At 35.5% G+C, this 13,693-nt stretch overlaps 1 long non-coding RNA gene across 1 annotated transcript; it reads right to left on the minus strand.

Moving 5' to 3' along the window:
• Window positions 1–1,860: 1,860 nt before the first annotated feature.
• On the minus strand, window positions 1,861–13,129 carry LOC119255389 (uncharacterized). Its single transcript, XR_005127456.1, has 3 exons — window positions 13,000–13,129; window positions 11,028–11,210; window positions 1,861–2,155 (listed from the first exon to the last, which is right to left on the minus strand). It is a non-coding gene; the product is annotated as an uncharacterized LOC119255389 (long non-coding RNA).
• Between the last annotated feature and the right edge of the window lie 564 nt (window positions 13,130–13,693).

Genomic DNA, 13,693 nt, shown 5'->3' on the forward strand with positions numbered 1-13,693 from the left:
TTTTAACGGCATAGGCATGTCATACCTATTAAATGCTAGCAAGATCGTTTGTGAAGGTGACTTCAACAACCATCCAATCAAATGACCTCACAGAAGACTATTTCTCTTGCTATTTTGTTTGTTCATTTAAACAAGTCTTCAATAAGCTACATGCATCCATTTAAATACCGACTTCATAGAGAGGATAGGATTAGTGACATCTAGGTAATTAATTTTACTTACTCCTCTTTGTGATGTTTTGACTTGGAGTTTGGTACAACATGCATAATTTATGTGTCATAGATCTAAAATAATTTTAAGTTTCTAGCTGCAAGCAATTATATTTTAAATAATAATGAATTTTAAAAACCAGCAAATTGATCATTACATAATCATATTTCAGGTGCCAAAGAGTCAGATTAAGCTAGTTAAAATTTTTCCTGGAACGTGCATCAGGTATTTTGGGAAATAGCATTAATTATGTCAGACTCATCCAGGACAATGTTTCAACGAATTAATACTCTACTACTCAAAAAAACCCAAATTATCTGATATATTTTATTTTTTTATTTTTATTTATTTATACAAGCCCTGGGTACAGTCAGAAGTATGGGAAGGTGAGAGAATTCACCAGAGCCAGAGCCGGGAACAGAACAGGCAGACTGACTGAAATACACTGTTGAGGGGAGCAGTGGGCGTGGTAGGAAAGGTCTGCCGCGACATGTGGGCCCCTCGCTGGCAGCCGGGGATTGAACCAGCGCTGCAGAGGCTGTGGGCAGCTTCATAGCCCAGCGCTCAACCGCTGTGCAACTAGGGGAGGCCTTGTCTGATATATTTTAAAGTCCTGGGCATAAACCTGGGCTACCAAAAAAAATGATTCTTACATGGTCACTTAGCTTCATGGTAATTTCAACCCTGCCTACCCTGGCTCCAACCCCGACCAGATATTATGTACACGTTACTGATGTCTGGGTGAAATAGGGTGAAGTGTTTATGCAATTTTCTCACGACTTCCCCAAAAGAGAACATGCACCCCACCCCCAAGCACATACCCCTTTGTTGGTAAATTCAGCAACTGTTCCTCAAGAGCAATTGACATCAGAAAATTAAAAAAATTATATCATGTGCTAGAATTTGCCCTTTGTTTACTTAAACATTATTCAGCTTAACTGTGTAAAACACACTGCCGGGGCCCTTTAAAATTTTTTTTGTTAGATTTTTAATTCAACTCTAAAGACAATTCAAGTGAGAAACCAGTGCATTGATTTTGTTCTTTGAGTCATTGCACTGTAATTAACTGAGTTGTGTTTTAAATGCCGCACAAGAACATCTTTCTTGTCTGTTTATGTCAGAAAAAAATGGCTAATGAGCACTTATCAAAAAGATGAACATTTTTTCATTAGATTAAGTAAAATCAAAACAGATTTATAATGTACTATTATGTTTCAGCTTGGAATAAATTGAGTAAAATAGCTAATATCTTCACAGCTTCCTGAGAATTTCTCTGCATGGCAGGATTCTCCTCCCCCACACACTTAGCTTCAGCAAAGTGCCCATTTGTGGCGACTTCCTTTGTGGAGTCGTGGCACATTTCCAAAGGATTTGGAATGCCCTTAATATTATTTGTAAAATCTGAATATCTATGAAGCAGGTGTCAGAATTGACTTCCTTTGAATTATGCCAGTGGGCTTTGCCACTTAATAATACGGTTCTTTAAAATTGGTTTTGAAAATGTCTTTTCTCCACTTTCTCTCAGTGGTCAGTCCGAATACTCTGGTATTCAGTGTTGACCAGAACACTTTTGTTTGTGTTCAAGTGGATGAATATTAGCCTGTGTGTTATCAAAAGGTACAGATGATGAAAGTTGATTCTGTAGGAAAATTTAATAGAAAAATGTACAAGTTTAAGAGTCCTCCCCTTTTAAATGTCACTTAGATGGCAGGTTATTTTCAGATCATCCAAGATTGCGAGTCATTTCTCCATTTTCGATGTAAAAGTTCAAGTCCATCTTTATCCATGTTTACTTGAGGTTTTACAAATATGTGCATATCTACAAAACGACCAAAAAATAAGGTCTTCTTTGGAAAAAGATGAATCATGACTTCCTCAGGTCTTTTTAGTTTGCGTTAGGGCAAACTGGATCCAGCGTCAGGCAGTTGCATGGGAGATAAATTCCCTGTATTAAAAAAAAAGGGGGGTGGGTAAGGAGAGCACAATGTACTGTGGTGGAGGACTTTGGTGGTCGGAAAACTACCACACCTGAGGGGAGAAATCCTATATTGTGGAAACAGAAATTAACAAGGATGTTTAAAAAATAATTAAATTTTAAAATAAAATAAAAATAAGCTACTCTGGAGAGTAGAGACTTAGTGTGTAATCACATAACTTCTGTCACATAGCATACACTTTTTGGAAAAACTCGATGAATTTCTGAAAATTAATACACCCATGTACATACCATCCAGACCAATCTGTAGAACATTTCTTATAATATTTTTCTGCCTCTTCCAAGTCATTATTCCCCATACCAAAATAATCAACATTCTGAATTCTATCATAATTACTTATAAATGATACTTTTTTGTGTTTGGCTTCTGGCCTTCAAAATTATGTCTGTGAGCATCATTTATATGCTCATGTATAGCAGAAAGCCATTATTTTTCATTGTCATATAGTGTTCTATTATATGAATATACTGCTATTTACTTATTCATTAAACTATTGATGAATATTTGTGTCATTTCCAATTTGGGTTGTTAGCAGTTTGAACAGTGCTGCTGGGGATCTTCCTGTATGTGTGTTTTGGTGACATATGTGTGTATTTCTGTTGGCTACATACCAAAGAGTGGAATTGCTGGCTCAAAGGATATATATACATTTGTACAATTTTAGTACATACCATGAAATAAATTACTAAATTATACCAACTTATACTCCCACCAGCAGAGTATGAAAGTTCTAGTTATTTCACATCCTCATCAACAATAAGGTTTTAGCTTTTGAGGGGAGTTTAAAAGTTAAATTATTGTGATTTTTATTTGCATTTCCTTGGTGGTTAATGATGTTTAGCAACTTTCATTATGCTTATTGATCCTTTGGACATCCTTCTAATTATATTCCTAATCAAGTCTTTTGACTATATTTTATAATTGGGTTGTCTTTTTTTTTCTCATTGATTTGTAGGATTTCTCTATGTATTTTAGATAGGAATTCTTTGTTGGTTATATGTAGTATATACCTTTCTGGTATCTTTTGATAGCTAAGTTCTTAACCTTCTTTTTAAAAGATTTATTTTATTTATTTATGCATACAAGAGCTGGGGTACAGGCCACAGGTGCGGCGGGTGAGAAGACTCACCAGAGACAGAGTGGGAAACACAACAGATGGATTGACTGAAATACACTTCTAAGGAGAGCAACAGGAGAGACAGTAGAGGTCTGCTGTGTCATGTGCGTTAGCTCCCTGACAGGGTTGGAACTCGTGCTGCAGTGACTGCTGATAGCTTCGTAGTGCTAGACTTAACCGCTTGTATCAACAAGGAGGCCCTAAGTTCTAACCTTTTAAATAATATAAATTTATTTATATTTTCTTTTATAGTAAGTAATTTTTGTGTCCTGTGTTAAGAGATTGTTTTACTTACTTGAACATTAAGAATATAGCTGGTGTTACTTTCTAGAAACTTTACTGTATTTCATTTCACATTTAGGTCTATAATTATTATGAATTTGATTTGTGTGCACTTTGAAGTGGGATAAGTTTCGTGAAAATATTAATTATTAAAAATATCACCCTTTCCTTCACTGAATTCCAGTGGCAGCTTTTTCATAAGTTAGGTGGTCTTATTTGAGTGATGTTTCTTAGACCCTCTTTTCTATATTCTATTCTATATGTCTATCTTGTGCTAGTATGCTATTTAAATTAACCTACACTTTAAAATAAATCTTGATCTTTGCTAACACAGTTACTAAACTTTATCCTTTTTCATGTTTGTTTTGTCTATTTTAAGTCTCTTGCATCTCCACGTAAAATTGTTATCCTTTTATTAGCTTTTACGAAAAGCCAGCTGGGTTATTGATTAGGACTACATTGAACTTACAGATCAATTGAGGAGAGTCCTCCAATACTTAGTCTTTCAATCCATTGGCATGATATGTTATCCATTTATGGCATCCTTAATTTTTTTTGTAGTTTTCAAAATGTCTTACATATTTTTTGTTAACTTTGTTCCTAGGTATCCAGTATTTTTTGTTACATATGCTTGGATAGTTATATTAATGTAAATGGTATTGTTTTAAATTTTCATTTCCCAATTTTTAGTGCTAGTGTATACAAATACTATTGAATTTTAAGTGTGACGTCTATAGCCAGTGAATTTACTAAATTCACATTTAAAATTTTAATAGTTGTGATTGTTTGGATATTTTATGTATACATTCATATCATCTGATTTTATACCCAATTTCAAAGGAAAAACTATTTTGACTGTAGATAGAAAAAAGATTTTTTTATTAGTTAAGGCAAGGCAGTTCTTTCCATTTCTAGTTTAAGATTTTGCAGTATGGTGAATGAGCATTGATTTTTACCAAGTGATTTTTTTTGCATCAATTTAGTGACTATATAGCTATATAGCTATATAGCTATATACTCTCTGATTAGTCTATTGTTTAACCTATCTGTTGAATTCATAATATGATTGTATTTTATACATTCCAGTGCTTTGATAAATTTAGTGACTATATAGGGGTTAATAAATGGGGTACATTATATTGATTGATTTTCAAATATTAATAGCCTTTGTCATTGTTATAAATTCCCTTGTTTGAGATCTATTCTTTTCATATATCATAAGATTTGACCTGCTAGTATTTTTATTTGACTTTACATCTATGTTCATGATAGAATTATACCTTTCCTGTCATAATAATTTTTCTTTATTGCTCAGTTTTGGTATACAGGTTGTATGGTCCTCAAATAATGAGTTCAGAAGTGATTTCATTTTATCCATTCCTTGGAATAATTTGTATAGATTGTTGTTAGTTTTTCTTGAAATGTTTGAAAAACTTATTGAGGAAATCATTTTGGCCAAAGTTTTTTTTGGTAGATAAGCTTGTAATTATAAATTCATATTTTTTAATGAACATAGGACTATTTAGATTTTTTATTTCTCATGTCAGTTTTGTTAAGTTAGTATTTTTAAAAATTTCAACAAAGCATATTTAAATTTTATATTTAAACTATAAATTCATCTAAATTTTAAAATTTCTTGATCTAAAGTTATTTTTAATATCTTTAATGTCTAAGATCTGTAGTGATCACCTCTGTTTATATTGATACTTTGTACTCTCTCTTTCCTTTTTCTGTTCTTACTGGAATTTAATCTATTTTACTTTTTTCCCTGAGAAACAACTTACATCTTTATTGTATCATTCCGTTACAGGGATTAACAAAATATGGCTCATGGATCAAATCTAGCCTAGCATTTGTTTTTGTGAATATAGTTTTATTGGAAGATAACCATATCCATTTCTTTGTGTCTGTGCCTGCTTTAGCAGAGTTGAATAGTTGTTATGTATCTCATGACCCACAAAGTTTAAAAATATTTACCATTTGCCTTTTTTACAGAAAAAAAATTGTTGAAATGTGTTCTATTACATATTTTAATCCTATTTCATTGATTTTTGTCCTTATTTTGATTACTGGCCTCCTACCTTTTTTTGGTTTAACTGCTGTTCTTTTTAAAGCTTCTTGAGATGGATTCTTAATTCATTGATTTCCATCCTTAGACTTTCATTTAATTATTATGTTTTCTGTAAGTACAAATTAGTTGCAATCTCTTCTGCCTTTGTTGTGGGATATTTAAATTCTCTCAATGTTGTAAAATTTACAAGATGTTATTAATATCATTGTGTAAAGCCATCAATATTAATTTAAATTTACTCACTTATTTCCTCTTTCCATTTTTTTCTTCATTATTATGCTTTAATTGAAGATTATTTTAACCTGCCTGGAGAGTGCCCTTCAGCATTTCCCTTAGTGTAGGTCTAATTGGGATGGATCACTTTTGTGAAAATGACTGGTTATTTTGTTTTCAATTTTGGAAGATAGTTTTCTATGGATGTAGAATTATAGTTCTGAAATATTTTACTTTAAGAATTTTAAAGGAGTCATTCTTTTGCCTTCTAAATACATTTTTTCCATTGAATAAGTCAGCTTTTGCTGTTGCTGGAAAGGTAAAATTTCTTTTCTTTGCTTCAGTGAAGATTTTCTTTGGTTTTTAGTTATGTTTCATGTTCTAAAATTTATCCAACTTGTGTTCATAATTATTCTTGAAAATGTGGCTTCATGTTCCCTCTCTCCTGTCTATCTAGAATTTTAATTGCAACAATTATGTTACTTTCCAAAAAAGTGGTGTCCTATCTGTTGTTTATGTTTGCTTTGCATTTTAAATCTTTTTTAAATTAATATTTGCCTTTTAAATCTTTTTATCAGTTTGTGCTTCAATCTAAATATTTAGGCGGACCTATCTTCTAGCTATTTAATATACTCTCTGATTAGTCTATTGTTTAACCCATCTGTTGAATTCATAATATGATTGTATTTTATACATTCCAGTGCTTTGATAAAATCATCAAATTTCTAATTAGTTTTTAACTTTATTAATTAATAAATTAATATGGTAATACGGTAACTTTTTTTAATTTCAAATTTACAAAAAACTGTAGGACTAGTAGAAAGTATTATTGTATTTCTTCCTTCTAGATTCACTAAAGTTTTAGTATTTTTCCTTAGTTACTTTATTCTTCCTTCTATGTACATGTATTACCCTCCCCTCTGTTTTTCTTTCCAAATAATTTGATCAGATGTTGCAGATGTCATGCGTCTGTATACCTAAATTATTTTAAAAATATGAATTTCTCTTACATGACGACACTACAGCTACCAAAATTAAGAAGTTGAATATTGATTCATTACTGTTATGTGCTCTGTAAACATAATTCAAATTGGATCAACTATTCTAATAATGTCCCCTATAGATACATCTTTTTTCCAGTCTAATATGTAATCTGGGATCATGCATTGCATTTAGTTGTCATAGTTGTTTAGTATCCTTTAATGGCAACAATTCTTCTACCTTGCTTGCTTTTGTGATATTGATGTTTTTGAAGAGTACAGAACAATTACTTTGTAATGTTCCTCAATTTTGATTCCTCTTGTCGCGATTAGATTCAGACAATCCATTGTGGACAAAACTAACACAAGAGTAAAATTATCCTTCTCAGACTATTCTATCAGGAGGCATGTTATGTTTGCTTGATCCATTATTGGTGATATTATATCTTACCAATATGATCCATCACATAGTTATTACTATTACTAATATTTAGTGAACAAATAATAAGTAGGGAATACTTTGGGACAATGCAAATATTCTGTTCCTCACCAAACTTGTACCAAGCCCAGTATATTTTGACATCCACAGATGATTCTTCATTGAATCAATTAATACTATGATATTTGAAAAAAAGATGATTTTCTAAATACATTATCCTTTCTGTGTTCATTACTTGGCATGACATAAAAAATATCTTTTTCTTTATCCCTTTTTATTAATTTAGTGGCTTTATTAATTCTCATTTAAGCCACTGATCTCATTTTTTAAGTTGGTGCTCTTTATTCTTCATTTGCCTTTGGGAACCCATCCAGGCAGGCTCCTATTAACTTTTGACATCCCCATCATGTTGTGAACATTACTTTCTGGTACATTGAGATGTTCTTTTACTTTATCTGCTCCCATTCAATCATTCTATTCAATCATTTATTTAAGGTGCTCTTCTTTGTTTTATGGAGAATGGTATTTAGAAATGAAGATATGCACACTAAGTATGCTCTTTTTGCTATTGGAGTACCTTTGTATCTAGGCTCAGCAGCGCTCAAAAATCCATATCTCTATTTCATATTCATACTCCCAATCTCATGTAATACTGGAAGGTTCATTTTAGTCTATTTCCTTTCTTATTTGTGTTTTCTCCAAGTGAGAAGCGTGGTTCACATGCTCCTCAGTTATTTACTCATGTGCCCAGGCTTAGATTCATAGAGAGCAGCTTCAGAATCACTAACCCTCCCACTGTTAAAAAGCAGACCCAATGATCAGTGTTCAGTATTCGTTAAAACATTTTTGACCTTAGACTGAGGGTATGTAGTCAAAACTCTGTATTTAAAAGTAGTTATTTTTCCCTTCCATGTGATTATGTTATTCATTCAAAATATAGTTAAGCTCATTGTTTCTCTTTATATTTCATTTCTTTCCCATTCATCTTTGTTAATTTAATTTCATCATCATCATATCATTATGTATGAGGTTATAAAGCAATAAGATGCTTTACGGCACTCAAAATTATACAAAAAGCTATATTCAAAAGCATGTTGCTTCTCCCCACTCCATCTGCCTTGTTCATGCACCCTGATTGGTTTCTGGTTCAACTTTTCTGAATTTCTGTTTGTGAATATAAATAAATACATGTGAACTATTTTATTTTCTTTCTTACACAGAAGTGGCTTGCTAAGTGTCCTTTTGTACTTTACTTTTTAAATTACTAGCAAATATATACTGGAAATCACTCCATATCACAACCTCCTTTAGTTTTTATTTATAGCTGTATAATATACCCTTGTGTGACTGTATCATAGTTTAGTTAACTAATCTTTTATGCATGTTTCTTGCCCAATACTTTTCAGTTATTAATAGTGATGTATCTTGTTCACATGTATTTTTGTATTTGTGCAAGTGTTGCTTCAAAGCAGATTCTTAAATTTGAGTCAAAGATAAACTCACATGTGGTTTTGTTAGATGTTGTCAAATTCTCTTCCTATAAAGGTGGGGACATTCCCACCAGCAGTGTATGAGAGTGTCTCTTTCCTATGGTCCTGTCAAAAGAATGTGCTGTCAAGCTGTGAATTTTTACCAAATCTAATAATTTAGAAAGGGTATCTGAGCATAATTATAATTTGCAATTCTCTTGTTATGGCTGCACTTAGTCCTCCTTTCAAATTCTTTTTTTTTTTTTTAATTTATTTATACAAGCACTGGGTACAGTTAGAAGCACGGGAGGGTGAGAGAATTCAACAGAGCCAGAGGGGAGAGTAGAGCAGGCAGAAAGACCTAAGTACACTGCTGAGGGGAGCAGCGGGCGGCAGGAGAGGTCTGCGCGCCATGCGGGACCCTCCTCCAGTGGCCGGGGAGCAGTCGGGGATCGAACCGGTGCTGCAGAGGCTGCGGGCAGCCTTTCAACCCAGCGCTCAACCGCTGCGCCACCAGGGAGGCCCTCCTTTCAAATTCTTAAAGGTCGTGTAAAAATATTTATTGTGAGTGGTCTGTGACTTTCAGTTATTTTTAATTGGGTTTTTGATCTTTCCCCTTCAACTTTAGAGTTCTTGATGTATTGGGAATGCATCTGAGCCTCTTATCTGTGATGACTGTTACTTGTAGTGATGTGAAAATCTTTGTGTGTCTGTGGAACTATCTTTATTGTTTTACCTTAAATCCTGTTGGGTTTTGGTTATTTGTTCATCTTCCCTGATAGTTTTCATGGAATGCTAGACTGAGTATAAAAAGCTGTAGAGCCTCTGAATGGTGTTTTCCTCTGGAGATGACTTCATTTTCTGCGGCTGACAGGTGAAGTATGGGTACAAAACCTTTACCAAGGCTGGTCAGCTACAAGTTCTGCCCACACTCGAAGGGGATAGCCCTTCTCCAGTCCAAACTGAAGGTCTGGGGTTTTTGCCCTCCTGCGTCGCTGCCCTAAAAGCTATTTTTTGCATCTTCAGCACCACGAAACTCATATTTCTCTCCTAAGATTTCTAGCCTTGTAGCGGTTCCTTTCTGCTGGTTTCTCTCTTACAAGAAGAGCACATTTAACTTCAGAATCAGCAAACACCTCGAGGGGGATTTGCACTGTGAGTTCCCCTCTCTGTAGGTCTCTCTTCTCCAGGATCTCTGTCTTTCAATTTAGGTCCATATTTCCAGCACAGCAAGACCACTGCCAGCCCTAGATTGCTGCCATCCCTTCAGCCTTTATTCCCTGCATGATTAGTTGGCAAATACCCTGAGGAGAACCAGCAGTGGCAAATGCAAGGCTCACTTCAGTGTGTTACCCTGTCCCCAGGGTTGCAGAGTGTTAAGTCCGGCTGCCTTGATTATTTCCTCAGACCTTCAAACAGTTCTTTTACATTTTGTCTGACTTTCATAGTTGTTCTCAAACAGAGGACTTCTTCCCAACTAGTTATTCCATCATAGCAAGTAGCAGCAGTCATCTTTCCACTTAGCACATTTCATTAAATTTGTATGGAAATGAGAGAACACAGTCACATTGACAAAGCATTTTAAAATTGACAGGGAAATTGGCCCTGCTCATCCACTGCGGGGGAGGGTATGAATTGGTGCTACCTCTCTGGAGGGCATACATTTGTATCAAAATCCTTAACAAAATCCTTAACATTCATTTGCCCTTTGACCCCACAATTCTGCTCCTAGGTATTTATCCTAAGAAAATAATCAAGGATGATTGTGAAGATTCATTTACAGAGATTCTAATCCCAGTCAACAAAATTGGAATCAAAATCCTCAATATGCAACAATAGAGGATTTGGGAAATTGTGATGCTTCAGTACAATGCAATATAATGAAATTCAACATCACAAATGATGTAGAAGGGTGTCTAAACATCATAATGATCTGTTGTTAAGCATGTTCAGTAGGGTCCGGTTTAAGGATGTATATACAGATTAATAAATACGTATAAATAAACATAAGACTGGATGAATGTACATAGGTGGTCTTGGTGGGTTTTTAGTTTTCCCCTTTCATTTATGCGTGTTAAAAAATTTACGTTTGCCCTAAGAGAAAATTAGTACATGTTTAAAAATAAACTTATTGTCGATAAGTCCAGCTGGGAATATTTTCTGGCAAACGTACTTTACACTGCACAGATGAGTTCTATCTATATTCATGGCCTCAGTAGCTTTATAGTTTCGTCAGACACAGTACCCACCTTGAAGATGCTCGTGAAACAGAAGACATCCATGCAAATATACTTTAAATTCCCACTAGTCAAATGGAAACAAAGGCTTCATTTGATTCTGTCAGTGCATGCCAAAGCTGTGTTAATTAGGAATTCTTGAACAAGTAAATAGGTTCGTAGCAGGGACCTGGATTATAAAGGAAGGTTTCTTGCCTAGAAAAAAAAATGTGATTTCCTTTGAAAACCAATGGTCAACATTTAATGTAATTGCTATGTCAAGCTAAAATAAAAATATCTGAGGACCTCTTATCTTTGTTTTTTTTTTTCCTTTTTGTGTTTTTCTTAAAGGACCCTTCCAGGGTAGCCATCACCAACTATGACCTCTCGGGTCTCGAAGCTGCGTCGTTGGAATGTCCGTTCCTTGGCGACATCCTCAGAGAATCAAAGAGTCGAGGACCGTCGCCACCGTGAGGCCTATGGGTACTTCTTGCCCATCCAGACGAGGTGGCAGGATAATGACCAATATGGCCACGTGAACAATGTCGTGTACTACAGCTACTTCGACACTATTACCAACCATTACCTTATCAGGTAGGTTTCTATGGGTTCCTGCAGCCTCACATCCTCACATCAACCCTCTGACCTACCCTTAGTTGACAATTCACAAAGGGCATGCTGGGAAGAGATAATTGCTATTTTTATCTGCTTTGCTTCTATTTTGTTGCAACAACTGAAAGTCAGATGGTTCCAGAGAACAGGAAGACTGAGCTGTGAATGTGGCAGGTGTCAGCCTGCTACTCCTGCAGTCTCAGGTGTTCTTGTGTCTTGACCCTTTGCAATAAATTGCCAGCAAACGTGGAGGCTTTGAGTCTCCAATAAGGACCTAAACAACAACACATGTAATCTTCAGACTCTGGGCCAGACATAGACATCTGTGAGTAGACATGGACATTAGCCCTTACGGCCTTTTTCATTTGTGAGTAAAGCAGATGCTTTCCCTACAGAGGGCACATAAAGGGAGGAGGAAGAGTCAAGATGTTTCTTCTCACTTTTGAATGTCACCCTGTCACCGAGAGGTGTGTTTGGAAGATCAATTGGTATATACTTGGTTAATTTAGTTCTCTATGTGAACGATTGTGTCGTATTGAGATAGCTGTGTAAATTCTAGCTGTACCTTGCATCAGCTGTGCAGTTTTTATCCTTTTTTTAACCTTATTGAATCTTCTATAAAAATAACTCCCATGTATGTTTTTTAAATTTTATTTTATTTTATATATTTTTACATCGTTTTTCATTTTTGCACAATGTATGCATTTTCATCTTGGTTATATTTCCCATACAAATCCCACCCCCCCTTATTTTGACCCTTACCCCTCCTTTCCTCCCACCGCCCCCCATAGTGTGTCTCTGGTTTATAGTTGCGTGTTGATTTTGATTTTTACATTATTATAATTAGTCTTTCTCCTGGGCCCTTATATAGGTTTTCTAAATTCCTGCTATGAGTGAGACCATCTGGTATTTTTCTTTTTCTTTCTGGCTTATTTCTCCGAGCATGATCCCTTCCAGCTCCACCCATGTTGCTGCAAATTGCATGAGTTTATCTGTTTTGATTGCTGAGTAATATTCCATTGTATGTATGTATCACATCTTCAGAGTGCAAACTGGTCCAACCACTGTGGAAAGCTGTGTGGAGATTCCTCAACCTGCTAAAAATGGAGCTTCCATATGATGCAGCAATTCCACTCCTAGGTATTTACCCAGAGGACACAGAATCATTAATTCAAAAGGACACCTGCACCCCTATGTTTATAGTAGCTCTATTTATAATAGCTAAGCTATGGAAATAACCCAAATGCCCCCAAACTCCCATCTGTTTAAAACTTCCTCAGTGTTGAGCTCTCTGAAGCACTTAACACAGATTTTCTTCTTTAATCCCAAGACAACTCAATGGGAGAGTAGCAGAAATGAACGTCCTGGCCTATACCCCTTGGAGTACACTGACCTGTCAACTGTCACCACCAACATCACCTTGCCTAAGAATTTTCTCTGGTCTTCAGAGCTCCTTTTCAGGCAGGTCAGAAGTGCAGGAAATTAATGCCTTCAGAAGCAGCCTTCAGGCCCTGGCTGGTGGGAGTTGGTGTGTGTGTCCCGGCTACCACACCTCTTGGATGAGGTAACAATGAACTGCACACGTTACACCATTGCCCAGGCTTCCCTCGTGGGATTAAACTTCAGATTCCAGAGTGGTGGTTTAAAAAATTTAACATTTAACATTTCCATCACCCCTTCTTCCCACTCCAAAACAAAACAAAACAAAACAAAACCTTTACCCCTCACTTTCCTCCCATACACTGACAACCACTGATCTACTTTCTGTCTCTATCGATTTGTCTATTCTGGACATTTCATATAAATGGAATCAGACAATACATGGTCTTCTGTGACTGATTTCTTTTTTTTTTTTTTTTTTTTTAAGTGTCAGTCTTTTATTTATTTATTTATTTGTTTGTTTTGTTTATACAAGCACTGGGTACAGTCAGAAGCGCGGGAGGGTGAGAGAATCCACCAGAGCCAGAGCGGGGAGCAGAGCAGGCAGAAGGACCGAAGTACACTGCTGAGGGGAGCAGCGGGCGGCAGGAGAGGTCTGCGCGCCATGTGGGACCCTCCTCCGGTGGCCGGGAAGCAGCCGGGGATCG

The sequence above is a fragment of the Talpa occidentalis genome, unplaced genomic scaffold, assembly GCF_014898055.3.
Source record: "Talpa occidentalis isolate TD23 unplaced genomic scaffold, MPIMG_talOcc4v2.1 talOcc4.3, whole genome shotgun sequence".
Taxonomy (NCBI): Eukaryota; Metazoa; Chordata; class Mammalia; order Eulipotyphla; family Talpidae; genus Talpa; species Talpa occidentalis.